Source organism: Peromyscus californicus, unplaced genomic scaffold (assembly GCF_007827085.1).
Source record: "Peromyscus californicus insignis strain IS unplaced genomic scaffold, ASM782708v3 Scaffold_10__1_contigs__length_136768540, whole genome shotgun sequence".
In the NCBI taxonomy this organism is placed as follows: Eukaryota; Metazoa; Chordata; class Mammalia; order Rodentia; family Cricetidae; genus Peromyscus; species Peromyscus californicus.
Window position 1 is genome coordinate 30,492,000 of NW_026294391.1, and position 15,957 is coordinate 30,507,956.

Below are 15,957 nucleotides of genomic sequence, written 5' to 3' on the forward strand. Positions count from 1 at the left end.
TGTAGATCTGCTAGACAGCTTACTTAGTTCACATGGTTTCCCTGATCCTGATTTAGTGTTGAACTTTATTCCTGTGAACAGCATATTAGGCTTTCTTCCCTGGCAAGTCAGATTGACTGAGATCGTATCTTTGCCTTCTTATCTAAACATCAGTTATGAGGACTTTTTCTCTGCCCTTGATCAGTGTACAGCTTGTGCACAGCATCTGGGAAAGTAGTGGTCCCTGGTTGTATAATTTGATTTCAGGATTTTGGACAAAAGGACCCAAGTGATTCTGATGTTTACAAAGTACCTATAAAACTCTGTACATACCTAGTTTAAATACCTCATAGTTTATCAACAAACATAAAAAAGTGACTTACTAGAGAGTGAATGTGTGTGTGTGTGTGTGTGCATGCACATGTGCATGAAAATAAATTTATAAATGGGGGCACTTTGAAGAATGGAGAACATAGACCAGTTCAAACAGGTAGTAGCAGTGTCTTAGGAGCTAAGATTTTAGATGTAAAGGCTTCAGCTCCTGCTACTTTTCTTTCTGTGGGGAGTAGAAGGAGTGAGTAGAGCTGTTTTAGTTGTTTGTGGTAGGCAGAGAGAGTTTTTGTTCAGTCTTTCTTAGTGACCAAACTTCAATTTTAAGAATAATATGTTGACTTCCTGAGTGCAAGTATTCTCATTTTGAGTCAGAGTCCGAGACTCTGGATTGTTGATATGTTGGAAGCTTGCTCACCTGCAGAGCAAAGGGGACCTCCTCAGTTTTCTGTCAGTTTCATTTATTCATTATGGTAAACAGTGTGACTTAAGAGTAATGGTCTGTTATCTGGTCTGTGGTGTTAAGATCATTTGAGAAATAAATCTTATAATACTGAAGTACAGAATATAAAATTTAAATATTGAATTAGGCAGTCAAAAACCAAAAAAAAAAATGGTCATCTTAAAGATGGAAAATGTCCTTAGAGACAGCTTTTATTTCCTTATTTGTGTGATGATTAGTAAGCTGTATAGTACCCAAAGCATTTAAGAAATGTATCCTTTAGCTTTTTATTCAAAATAAACATTTGAGAAAAGTTACCAAGGCACCCCTTTCCCTCAATAGTAACCTGCTCCAGTTACTGTGCACCTGGGGTTTTCTTTGCCCAGTAAATCTCAATGACAACCTTGCATAATGATTAAGTAGGATGGAGGCCAAAGTCTGCGAGCATAATTTAACTTGATCTATGTTCTCTTGTATTCTAGAGAACAACACTGGTTCTGACAGAACTGAATTCGTCATAGATGTTTTTCCCACACTGCTAATCTTTGGGTGGAAGCCATTCTTTATATTTGATGGACAGTTTTCAGAAAACTTTATCAACAAGTGTACAAGAGTCATGTACATTTAGAATAGTGCCATTTTAAAACTAAACCTCAGAAATCTGAAAAACAGCAAAGAAAATGGGTTTGAAAGTATGGTGTGGAATTGCTTGTCAGACTCCGAAGAATACATGTTTAAGCTTTGGATTATAAGCCACATTTATGATTTTAAAATATATTTGAAATAAATTTATTAAAATAAAAAAGAACTGGACTTGAAGACCACTAGTATAAAAAGGGCCCACATGTAATTATTTCAGACTATGAAACATGTTATGCTTCAAGGAATCATCAAAACACAAGCAAGGGCCAGTGAGACTTCCACAAAGTTGCCCTCATACTTTCACAAAGGACAATAACACAGTTACTCCACACATATCATATTCTCATTCTCATTCTCATCCCCTCTCTCTCTCTCTCTCTCTCTCTCTCTCTCTCTCTCTCTCTCTCCCTCCCTCTCTTCCTCCCTCCCTCCCTCCTTCCCTTTCTTTTAAAAAAGCAAGCAAACAAACAAAAAAGTACATATCCTACATGTAAAGTTTAGGGAATATCAAGGAAGGGGAGTAAATGATTGTAAGAGCCAGAGTGTCAGGAAGTGTGCTGTGAAACATTCTCTCCTAGGAATGGCTGCATAAAAATGACTGGAACAATAGCATTATCAATGGACATGTTAATGTGGAAGGGGGAAACTTTCCTGGAGTCCCACCCTTAGATAAAGAACTATAGGCAACTATTGACGAATAGGAGAATTAGCTTCTCCCAGGATGAGCTCCCTTATTGGTAGTCTAATGCAAAGTGGTCAGCCTTGAAATGGTACATACACCAACAGAGACTCAGCAGGTTGTATTCATATATATTTGTCCATATACATATATATATATATAACAAATATAATCAAAGTAAAAGAAGCTATCAATTTGATAGTGGGGGGCATTGGAGGGGTTTGAGGGATAACAGTTTGCTAGAGGAGGGAAGTAATATAATTCTATTTCAACTAAAAACATAAAAATATTCTAGACTAACTAGGGAGACTAACAACTGGATGCAACACCCACACAGCAAGATTCATCAGAAACATGACAGCGACAGCAAAGGACAAGATAGTTCAAGAGCTCAGCTGCAACAGTCATTCATGGAGAGATTAAAAATAAGTGCCCCTGCCCAAGGCTATACCCTTCAAGGAGCCACATTAAGAGTGGCACAATGCAGAGACATAGACTTCACTGTAGTCCAGTGAAGCCACAAAACTAATATGCAAGTTACAAAACAGCAGGTTCAGAGGTGTGTGTGTGGGATCAATAGACACTATTGCAACAATAACCTACCTTAAAATGTCCATTTTTTTTAGCAAAACACAAAAAATACACAAAGAAATATGACAGGGTAAATCATAATACAGGAAAAAGAAAAGGCAGCATTATCTGCCTTTGAAAGGACCTAAATACTGAACTTAGAAGACAATGACTTTTAAACAGCTATTATAAATGTTTAAAGAACTAAGGGAAACCGTGAAAGGGTAGAAAGCAGGAAGCCGAGAGGGGAAAATGGGAGCAGGAAGATTGACAAAGACAAACCACGTCTAAAAATACCGTAATGAAACATATTCTGTATGTTAATTAAAAATAAACAACCAGGGCCAGCCAGATGGTGCAGTGGGTAAAGTTGCCTCCTGAAAGCACTGACTACCTGAATTCAATCCTGGGACCTTCAGGGTGGAAGGAGAGAACCCACTCTTGCAAGCTGTCCTCTGACCTCACCACAGGTGCTACAACATGCATACCCATACATACAAAACAAACAAACAAACAAACAAATAAATAAATGTTAAAGAGTGTAAAGCAGAATTAAGCAAAGCCCAAAAGGGAAGACATAATAATAATATCTCAAATAGAGAGTATGTATAAACAGAAGTTATTGTAAAACAATAAAAAGAACCAAATGAGAATTCTGAAGTGGGAAAATTCAATCACCAAAATGAAAACTTCACTGGAGGAGGTCCAGGTAAGCAGACCTCAAGATAGAGTTATAGCTCATTAATGCAACCTGAAGAACAGAGTAAAAGGGATGAAGAACTATGTACAGAGTGTTAATCAAATGTGAGATAACATTAAATAAACCAGCATATACAATATATAATAGAGTCCCCAAGGGATAAAGAAACAGAAAAAAGTTCAAAGAAATAATTGTTGAAAATTTCCTAAATTTGATGAATAACATTAACTCTACATAACTAAGAAACTCAATGAATTTCAAGCAGTCTGAAGACAGAGGTCTAAACTCAGGCACACTATATCCTGAATCTTGAAAGATCAGGTTGGAGAGATGGCTCAGTGGATAAGAGCCCGTGCTATTCGAACATGAGGAGCTGAGTTTAGATCCAGCACCCACATAAAAAGTCAGGCATGGGTGCATACCTGTAAACCCAGAGCTGTTAGGGGCAGAGACAGGAAGATCGCTGGCTGCTAGCCCAGCTCCAGGCTTGATGATAAAGCCAGTTTCAAAGACCTAAGGCAGGGAGTAATAATAAGGCATCCTTGCATCCTCCTCTAGCCTCCATATGCACTTACACCTGCACACATATTTGCATATATACATACAAATCCGTACAAAGACAAGAGAGAAAATCTTGAAAGCAACAAGAAAAAATGACATGGATAAAGGAATTCTAGTAAGATATTATCTGACTTTTTATGAGAAACAATGAAGGTGTTGGGATGACATTCATTGTGCTAGGAAGGGCTAGAAAATGCATTTATAGGTATTGGCACACACCTATAACCCTGGCACTTAAGAGGCAGAAGTAGGAGGCCTGTACATTCAAGGCTATTCTGGGATACCTAACAATTTTAAGGCCAGGTTGAGCTCGTTGGCTCTACCAAGTCTCAAAGAACCAAGGACTAAGGAAATTGCTCTGTGGTAGACTGTTTGCCTACCGTGTGATCTTTAGCACTGTAAAAATAAAATGCTGTGTGATAGCTTAATTTCTTCTCTTAACTGATTTAAAAATCAAATGCAGAAATATAATGTATTTGACAACAAGAACAAAATACATACAGGTGGGAATAAAACTGTACTGGAATAAAGACAAGACACCAAATGGTAACCTGAATCCACAGATAAATGGAAAGAATCAAAAACGTCACAGAAAAATGAATATAATTCCTCCCTACCATAAACATATGTACATACACATCTACATTTTCTTATCATTTTCATTTAAAAGACATAATTAAGCCAGATATGGTGGTTCACTTCCATAATCCCAGCACCCAGGAGGCTGAAGCAGGAAGACTGTTGAGAATTGGGGCCACATTAATAAATTTCAGGTTAGTCTGAGCAATGGTGTGAGACACTACAGCAAAACAAAAGACATCAAAAACATTTATAAATATCACAATTAAATAATCCCAGGCCTCTGTAACATGGAGGCAGATTAAAGGCACAAGAACGGAATCTATTTATCTAGACTTCTGAAACAAACATTTCTGCTGAAATCTTGCTTCCCTTATTCCTTTAGCAAACCTATTTTCAAAAATAGCATAGGAGTAAACTTTGCTCTAGTCCTGCTGAAATCCTAATAAGGTGTGAAAACAGCATTTTGACAAGCAGGATGTGTGCTATGACAGGTTCTTGCTCTAGAAGGCAGAGCCAATAGCAGCAGCGACCAATGAAGGCTTCCCTGCAGCTAGGAGAGGAGCTGAGTTGGGAACAAATGTTTAGCTACTGTTAGAGAAAAATAAGAAGAAAGAGAGGAAATGCATGAACTCCGAAATCAGTTCAGTGAGTTTAATAAACAGGACTGAAGAGAAAGCAGGAATCTTAACACTTGGGAAGGTAAAAATACTTCCTTTGAGAAAATCTTTCAGAAACCATCCCAAAGTTTAAGAAATTTGTCAGAAAGACATTGGGAGTAATGACTACATTTTTAAAAGTAATTCATGAACTCCAAATGAAAGTAGCCTTTTGAGTGTGCTGCTTTACTTCTTACAATGAGGAAGAGTGGGCCCCACACATCTTCAAATGACAGAACACATTCAGGCTTTTGTGGGTGGACAGACAAGAAATTAAAGAGAAAAACAGGGATTAGCATAGTATATGTTCAATAGTGAACCAGAATCAGTTATTTCAAACTTACAGTTATAAATGAAATAATCTCAAGAATCCAGCTCAATTAAAATAAATTTAACAAAAGCAGCTTAGTTTACTCCATGAAGAGGTATCACAACTAGTATTCTGGCCACATTGATATGTAAATCTTATCCTAGATACTCTAAATATTCCTAAAAGGATGATTATGGTAGAGTGAGTGAGGTCAGGAGACCAAGGAACAACCACTGGTTTTTGACATTGAGGGCTTAGGTCTGTCCTCTTAAGATTCTAGTTTCTAGACTAGAAAATGAATTTTTCAAAATTTTTTCCATAAGTAAATATCAAACTGTGAACAGTGTCCTATACTACCACTAGGTTAAATACCAGGTTTTCAGAAGCACTCATTACAAAAGTTTACATAGTCTTAAATGTCGTAACTTTTAATGCCTACCTAATACATTATCTTACTGTGTTACTTTCAGTTTGATTTGAAGATTTTTAAGTATTACTTCAAGATGAACATATTTCCATATTACATCTTTGTACTGTGGTCTTTTCCTAAAGATAGTTACTGAGGGGCAAAATTTATAAAAGAAACTTAAGGTTTGTATTTGTTTGTTTTGTGTTGTGTGTGTAGCCAAGGTACCAATAAAAATTTATCTCTGTATCAGCAGGGGAGGAAGATGTGCCAATTTCATCACCCTCTCAGATGAAGCAGGCCATGTTTTGTTTTTCATTTTTGTGAAGTTAGGTGAAAAAGAAACACATTAATATTGAAAAAAGCAATCTCATTTCAACTCAAAAACAGCAACCTGAAAAATTCAAAGGGCCAAGGATAGAGTAGCAGCTCTGATTCAATCTAGATGGATGACCCTGGAAAATGAACTTACATATTTGAAATTTAGTTTGCTTTTCTTTAAAATGGGGACAACAATAGCATCAACTTCAACATGTGGTAGTTTAAATATGGGCATTTTTGTGACATGCTTTGCAAACAGTGGGCATCCAACAAGCAATAGCTAAGCACAGTAGCTCTAAAACAGACTAGGACTTTTGTACCAAGGGATCCATTAATTCTTGAAGTTTTTGAACCCAAATGAGACCAATTTAATCTTTGTCATCATGTGCCTTCAAGTGAAATGTAACACATCATTAGGAATGTAGGTAAAATTGCTCTAATAGTATTAGCAAGACCAAAAGCTTTGTCACTAATAGAAATAATGGACTTTTTCCTATCAGTGCCTATAGACACCTCAAAATAACTTTTAATACTCATCACTACTACAAAATTATGATTGTTCTAGACCTTCTGTTTAATCTTATTTAATAATTTTTACAGTAGCATGGAGGTTATTATGTATTCCTTTTTAAATTACCTTGACTATAATTCAATATAATTTTCTTTATAAACCGTTGTGTTTAAGCATATAAAACATATTCTCAAAATCCAAAGGTCACAGATTCCTGCAGCTTAAAACAGGAGGGTATATTATTCCCTGTAGGCTAAGAACTACTACTCATGATTATTTGCAAATGCACACACAGAATGTCTTAGCTGTAGACCTGGGATTCACAGATAAAGCTTTCAATGATTGTAGGGTACTGCTCATTCTGAAGCAGTTGCCTGGATTCTTCAGGACAGCCTCAGAAAGCAGAGCATTCTGGAGCTTCCACTCAGTTATCCTTTGTTTAAAGTTTCATTTCTCTTGCTGTGATAAAGTACTCTGAGACAAAAGCAATTTAAAGGAGAAGGTTTTTTGTTTTTGTTTTTCTTCAGTTTACAATTTCAGGTTACAGTCCACTATTGCAGGGAAGTCAAGGCAGGAACTTGAAGCAGCTAGTTATAGCCACAGTAAAGAGCAGAGAGGAATATATGGACATGCTTAGTATTTAGCTCCCTTAAAATGCAGGACCTTGCCCATGAAATGGGGGTGCCACATACATTCAGGGTGGACCTTCCCATCTCAATTAGCCAAACTAAGAAAACCTCTCACAAGAATGTCTGTAAGCTAACTCAAGCTGGAGAAGTGTTCACTGAGACTCTTCCCTGGTTGATTCTTAGGTTGTATCAAATGCAGAATTAAATATATTGGAGTGTGTGTGTGTGTGTGTGTGTGTGTGTGTGTGTGTGTGTGTGTGTGTGTGTGTAAGTAACAGGGCTTCACTGTGCCATAGCATGTGTGTCAATAAGGAGACAACATGCTAGAGTTGGTTTTCTCCTTCTATCATGTGGGTTCTAGGGATTGAACTCAGGTCATCAAGCTTAACAGCAAATGCCTTTACTTGCTGAGACGTCTTGCTGGCCCAAGTTCACAATTAGAGCTAGCTATCACATCCACTACATTCAATCATGACTATTAACTAAGGACAGCTAGGATTGCTCCTCAGCTGTTTCTGCTACAAATGCTTTAGGCAAGGTGGCTGATAATCCAATTCTAGAATGAAAACACAAACCAAGGCCCCCATTATACTAGCACCTACTTTTATTTATGGCTAGAAGCAGGTAGCAAAATTAGTTGTCAGCAACACAGGGTTTATGAATGAATTCTTTGGAGCAACTACAGTATGTACAAGTTAACTTTAAAATGAGTAACTTTTACACTTGACTTTCCAGAAAAAAAATTATACTGACACAAATATTTATTCAGGTCAGAAGAGGAAAAAACTCATTAAGGGCAAAGAGTGATTTAGGAAATCCAAAATAAACTGAGTTCTGAGTACTTGCAGATGAATGCTAGCAGAATATGAGACTTCAGAATCTCATATCTTATAATTCAAGTGTTTCATAAGTCCTTAGTGAAAATTAAAATAAAAAAAAAGTCCAGAAGACTGACTGAGAAAAGTTACCAAACTAACGAACATATTGGAATACTTTTAAAAAATTATTTTGCTGGGCAGTGGTGGCATACACCTTTAATCCCAGCGTTCGGGAGGCAGAGCCAGGCGGATCTTTGTGAGTTCAAGGCCAGCCTGGTCTACAAAGCGAGATCCAGGAAAGGCCCAAAGCTACACAGAGAAACCCTGTCTCAAAAAACCAAAAAAAAAATTATTTAATGTGACCATATATGACAAGGTCAACTTATTGAGAAAGAAAGTCCAAGTTGATAGCAATCCAAAAATAATATTTACAATGTTTGTGTAAGCTTCATAAATATTTTTCTAAAAATACCTTTTAGAAAAATTTGAAGTCAACACAAGTGTTTATCTAGGAAAATATAGTCTGGTTTTGTTTTTTCAAGATCAATTCAAAGAACATTCTATAATGTTACTCTTCTTGTACGTATATGGTCAAAAGAGGAACAAATGCACATAAGCTATAAAGAATTTCAATAGGATAAGTGTGCCACTTCAAGGGAAATGAAAATATCTTGTATTTCAGAGCTGGCACAAAGCTCAGAAGCCACCCAATTAATTGTTCTAATACATGAGGAAACCTAAACCCAGCAAAGTTAACTAAGCAACTGACTCCCAGATGACTACAGAGCTAAACAAATCTCAGGCCTTTTCTCTTCTTTAAGGATTCAGGAAACTGTTACTTCAGCATAATTCTGAAAATCTCTAAATAAATCTTAATAAGATGCCTTAAACAAATAGGTGGGTACTGTAAATTCTATGCTCTGTGAATCATGCCTTAAAGAAATTGTATTGCTGTCTTGCATTATAAAGACTTCTTCAGTTAGTAGGTACAATTTAATACCAATCATGTGGTTCTGACATTGGTCTTGTGATAGTTAAGAGGTAAAGAGACAAGTTTTATGGTTTGTACATCCAAAGCACTCTTACCTATAAGAAAAAATAAGATCACAGGAATGAGAAAAAGAGACAAAAAAAACCTCTAACAGAGATTTGAGGCGAGGTAGAAATGACAGAAGACATAGAAATCAAATACAAAAAAGGCAGAGTTTGTGTGTGATTGATAGTCTAAGAATGTCCTAGCAAGCCTACTACTCAACTGTATCTCTTCTTACACAACTCAGGCTCCAAACCCAGGGAATGGTACCCCTTCCACATTTAGACTGAGTTGTCCCATACTAATTAACACAATTATGACAACCCCCCTCCACAGGCCAACTTGCTCAAGACGATCCATGAGATTAGAATCACTCTTCCCAGGTGATTCTAGATTATGTCATGTTAACAATTAAAACTGACCATCACTATGTAAAAAGTAAATTATTCATTCTCCATCTACTGTGGGTTGTGGCCTTGCTTGAAATTGAGTCTTTGCTAAAACTGGTAGAAATTTTTATTTGAACTCAGAAAACCCAAAGGACATGGAAGAGAAAAGAGCAATTTAATTGTTCTTTTACCAGAGTCCATCAAACCCCTTATATTAAGCATGCTAGTGTTGTCATTTAGTAAAATCTAAAATCTCCTGGGAGATGGGTCTCTGGGGAATTATCTTGATTACACTGAGGTGAGAATACCTGCTCACTGTGGGGGACAACATTTTTTGGATGGGCCCCTGGACTGCATAAATGGGGAAAGGGAGCTGAATGGGAGCATTAATTTCTCTCTCTCTCTCTCTCTCTCTCTCTCTCTCTCTCTCTCTCTCTCTCTCTCTCTCTCTCTCTTCCTTCTCCCCTCTCCTCCTTCCTGTGGATGTGGTATGACCAGCTGCTTTCCTACAATGGTACAAAAACTGTACTCTCAAACTGTGAGTCCAAATAGAACCTTTCTCCCTGAAGTTGTTTTGTTAGAGTATTTGATTACAGCAACAGGAAAAGAAACTAAGACATCACATTTGATAATTTTGGCTCTGAAGCCATGGCATGGTAAGGGGGAAGAGAAAAGGACTAGGAAAAATTCTGTTATCCTTGAACTTAGGTTTAACTATACCCATATGTTGGAGAAGCTGTCCAGAATTTAAAACAATGCTCCCAATATTGCCAGCATGTGTTTCTCAAAGAATTTTCAATTCATTGGGATTATAAAGATAACCACTTGAACAGGAACAATGAGTTTCTCTAAAATCTTACTTTCCAGAGAAAAATAATCACCTAGTCCAAAGGTCAAGAACCAGATTAGTTTTTAATAAAATAGTACTTTTTAATAATGTGATTCTAGCTTGGAAATTTAACTCTTATGTACAAAACAATTGAACTCTGGCATTAGGGCATGACAAGTGAAAATGAGGTCTAGCGTTCTTTCAACAATTTCTTTTATAAACATAAAATGGAACATACCACCCAATAATTCTCCTGAGATATAGCGACAATATAGGTCTCCATCTCTCCTCTCTGTTAAAGTTATGTAGTTTTCAGGTAATAAACCTTCAATTCAATTGAAAAAAATTATTTCTGTGCTTATCAGCCTGAGGAATGCATTCCTTGCTCTTGATGTACATATGACTTCCATACTTATATTATTTCTCCAATGAAATGTTTATAATGCAGTGCATACCCAGGTGCATTATTCAGATCCCCATCAGTTGGGAGCTCTTCAGCAGACCAGCTCTGCTGTCAAACCCTTCTGGAACTTTATCAGTGGCAAGATGTACCTCACCCAAAGTTATACTCCTTGCATGGGTATATGAATACAAGAGTGTGAAAACCTGGGCATCTCATGATAACCCAAGACAGCACAGAAAAGCCCTTCCAAGCTCAGATCTCCAAGGGAACGTGACCACAGCTATCACTATCAATGGGCCAGCATCATAGTTCCACTCATCTCTCTGCTCAATCTGGCTTCATTCCCTTCCCTTGCCCAGTGTGGACCCCAAGGGCACTTCTTAATAAGCTGCTTGGACCCTAAATCAAGTCTCAGACTCTGCTTCCAGCGATTCATATAAATCAACCCATGAAAAGGAATATTAGAACAAAAGGAGTTGCAGAATACCTTTAGATTATGCACACAACTGACAAAGTACCAGGAAGTTCCAAGGTTGACTAGACTAAACAGCCTCAGGGCTGGCTATATTTTCAATCTTGTTTCTTCCACAAAGACGCAATCTTGATCTACCATAATATAAACATGCTATAGATAAAAAATACAGCAAAAGTGAGAAGTTGTTTTCTTAGAACTCTGACAAAAAAAAACCTTGTAGTTTTCAAATACCTGAATTATGAACTAAATGTGGTATTAAAATATCTTTGTGAAAAGTGTTTTATAACCAGTTCAGAAAAATAAACAGTTCCATTTATAAGAACAATCAAAATAATAAAGTTTAATTGAATTTAAATCAAGGAGGTGAAAAATGCATATTCTGAAAACTATGAAACACTTGCTGTCAGAAATGAGACAACCAAAATAAATAGAAAGATAGCCCATGTTCATGGATTAGAAAACTTAATAATGTTAAGAGATTATGTTTGTTACTTTTGTTACTTTTTATATTGCAGTTGCAAAACACCTCACAAAAGCAACTTAATGAAGGTTTTATTTTTGACTCATGGTTTGAGGATATGCTGTCATGACGGAGAATGCATGAATATTGAGTGGAGCTCCAGTTATGATAATTTCCAGCACTGGAAAGGGAGGAGCAGAAAGATCAAGAGTTCAAGGCCATCCCTTGCTACATAGTAAGTTTAAGGTCAGTCCTGGCTACATGAAACCCTGTGTCAAATCAATAACAAAAAAATCTATAAAGCCTCTGATGAGGCACTTGGTTACAGAATATATGAAGATCTTTAACAACTCATAGTAAGTATACAATCCAATTAAAAAAGGGGAAATGACTAGAAAAGAAATTTTACCAGCTGGACGGTGGTGGCTCACACCTTTAATCCCAGCACCTGGGAGGCAGAGGCAGGTAGATCTCTGTGAGTTCGAGGCCAGCCTGGTCTACAGAGTGAGTTCCAGGACAGGCACCAAAGCTACACAGAGAAACCATGTCTAAAGAAAAAAGAAAACAGAAAAATAATTTTTACCATTAAAAACTGTAGGGGCTGGAGAGATGGCTCAGCGGTTAGTAGCACTGACTGTTCTTCCAAAGGACCCAGGTTCAATTCCAGGTACCCACATGGCAGCTTACACTTGTCTGTTAACTCCAAGATCTGACACCCTCACACAGACATACATGCTAGCAAAAACACTAATCCACATAAAATAAAAATAAGTAAGTCTAAAAAAACTGTAACTAGCTAATATTAATAAGAAAATGAAGATGGTCAATATCACTAGTCAGTATAGAAATGTAAATTAAAATCACAGAACTAAAAAAAAAATCACAGAACTATCACATCATATTCACTAAAATAGCTATAATGAAAAGACACACATACAAGGCAGGCACCAGGAATTGGGTGAGGCTAGGAGGAAACTGGACCTCTCAGTTCATGTAGAAATGTAAAATAGTACAGCCAGTTTAGAATCATTGTGATAAGTTATATATCACATATATATTAAATATATATATATATATATATATATATATATATATATTTTACACACACACACACACACACACCACAACTCAGAAATTTCACTCCTGGTATCTATCCAAGAGGATGAACACATGTCTACACAAAGACCTGTACTTGAATGTTCATAGTGGCAGTGTGCAAATCCAAAAAGTGGGAACCTAAGTCTATTATTGAGGAATACAGAGAATAAATGTGGAATATCTACACAGCAGAATGCCATTCATCAACAAAAAGATAAAACTATGAGTGTACGTTATGTCATGGATGAATTTTTAAATTATCATGCTAAGTGAAAGGCACAAAAGAATGTATTATGCATGACCCATTTATATGAAAAGACAAATCTATAAAAATGGCAGAGATTAGCAGTTTCTTGAGGCTGAGAGTGAGAATAGGGATTGTCTGCAAGTAGACAGCTTGGGGATTGATGTAAATATTCCAAAACTGGATTGTTGCAATGGCTTAACAACTGTGTAATTTAACAAAAATCACTAAGACAGATAGTGGGCTTAAAACAGGTATAATTTATGGTGTGTGCATTATATCTAAATAAAACATAAAAAAACCTGGGACATGAGAATATGAGCATTATCTGAAAAGGCGGTAATCAAAGGTGCCCAGAAGAGCTAGGGATGTTCCAGTCTGAAACCTAGGGATGGATTTATAATCCTTCAAATCCCTATAAAGCATTGCTCCTAAAAAGGAAGACACGTATGCCTATCCCTCTTTCACATCAACTTGAAGTCAATGCACTTTCAGGAAAAATTCTAGAACCAACAAGCCACTCCCTGAAGACCTCAAAACAACTTGATTTTCACTTGTATATACAAATTATTTTAAACATATGACAGCATGTTTGCATGCTCAGAGTATGACATTTAGTCTATACCCAACTCACAAGCTTTACACTTCACTATCTATGACTATGGTGGTTGTGGTGGTAGTGTGTGTGTGTGTGTGTGTGTGTGTGTGTGTGTGTGTGTGTGTGTGTGTGTCGGGGGGTGCCTGTGTATTTAATCTTTCCAAAGTGATCACAAACCAAAATTTCTATCAGTTTCTCTCTCGTAACCTCTGATGTCATATGATTGCAGGACTCAATCCACAGACAAGGGATAACTGAGCAAACTCTCTTAAAATTCAACCAATTTACTTTGACATTCTGTATTAATGTTTAATCACCCACCATTAGCTGCAAACTGCCCATTCTGCTGATGCAAACCATTTTTGCTTGCCTTATTTACATCCCATCTGCAATGGAAAAATTAACTCTCTTTTATTGCCAGAAAGAGGATAATATTGAAGGATGAGCATGAATGCAAGCACTCCCCAGTTTATTTCCCTTTAGTCTTTCCTAGTTGATGCTATTTTATTTCCTCCAAGTTATCTCCAGTCATTCTCTTTAATTCTTCTGAATGCTGTGGTACTTTCTCAAGCATTTGAATACTAGGCACTGAATTTTAATTGAATGCCAACTGTAGCAGAGGTAGCTGTTGCCAAATCCTCTAGAGTAAGTTATTCCCAAACAAACCACACTGGAAGAATGAGGCTAAGTTATACTTAGAATTACTACAAACATTAATAGAATTCCTGGGTAATTAGGAGGGTATGCCAGAAAGGCATACATATCCCCATTTCTGTTTTGAAGAGAAACTCCAAACCACTCTGTCTTATTTTCTAAAAATACCTGTTTATAAATCTATGCTCCAATGGTAATCACTTTGTTTCTAAAATGTCATCCCTGGGTGGCAAAGGAAGGTTGACCTCATGTGGGAAATTCTGTTGGCATCCTGAGTCCCTCAGCTGCTCAGTGGGACCTTCTGAAGAAGTAGTCACATAAAGCTCCTACTCTCCTAAAGAGACTATCCTGCTAAGAACCTCATTTCCTGGGCCCTTTCCACCATGTCCCTAGAGGAACTAACTCCAAGTGGAATAGGAAAAGTGGCAAGAAAGCCTTTCCTTCTAGAAGGGCTGGTGGGAAAGAAGCTATACTCCAAGGGCTTATTCCTGAATCTAAGTTATAGTTTCTTAGAACACAATACCATATACCATATATCAGAAGGTGGGTGGGAAGCAGCTTGGGGCACATTCAACAGGTAGGCTAGAGGGATGACTCAGTAGTTAAGAGCAGTGGCTGCTTTTCAGAGGACCTCGGTTTGATTCCCAGCACCTTCATGGCAGCACACATTCATCTATAATTCCAGTTCCTAGGGATCTGATGCTCTCTTCTGGACTCCATGGACAATGTATACACATGGTGCACAAATAGACATGCAGATAAAACGACCATACACATAAAATAAATTATTTTGTTTTCTTAGTTTTGTTTTTTGAGACAGGGTTTCTTTGTATAGCTCTGGCTGTCCTGGAACTCGCTCTGTAGACCAGGCTGGCCTTGAACTCAGAGATTTGCCTGCCTTTCCCGCCCAAGTGCTGGCTGGGATCAAAGGCATGCATCACCACTGCATGGCTGAAATATATATATATATATATATATATATATATATATATATATATATATATACACACACACACATATATATATGGTATAAATAAATAAATATATATATATATTTGGTATATATATATATATATATATATATATATATTTGGTAATTTGGTATACTTTCTGAGGGGTCAAGCTGTTGAAATGTTTCTAGGGTGACAGTTTCATAAGCCTGCTCAAAGCAACATGGTGATGAAACCATGCAAGCACAGGAACTTGGTTGATGCAAATCTGGAAACTTCAGTACTTAAGGAAGAAACAGGTAGAAACAGAAGGAAATGAAATTCCACCCCATTTCTTTTTTACTATATCAGAGAATGTTAGGCATGGCCCCCATATGAACTGGGGTACAAGCTCATATTCCTCCATTACCAGGAAAATTTTGGTGGGCAAGTATGGAATGTTGGCCTCCAGCAAAACAAAACAAAACAAAAACGAGCAAACAAACAAAAGTCTTTGTTGACTGCAGGAAGAATGGCCCAATTCAGAAAGAAACACCCAGATTGTACCAAGTTCAAAGCCCTAGTGAGTAATGAATACATACTTGCTTAACCTGACCTTTTGCCCCACCCTCTGAATGGCTGAGTGGGTCCTGAACTACCAACTGAGTTGTAGGACAAGTAATTTCTAGTTGTTTTCTTATAATCAAAA

At 37.1% G+C, this 15,957-nt stretch overlaps 1 protein-coding gene across 1 annotated transcript in view; it reads right to left on the reverse strand.

Moving 5' to 3' along the window:
• Map3k15 (mitogen-activated protein kinase kinase kinase 15) overlaps window positions 1–15,957 on the reverse strand; it is a 131,443-nt gene that overhangs the window by 97,419 nt on the left and 18,067 nt on the right.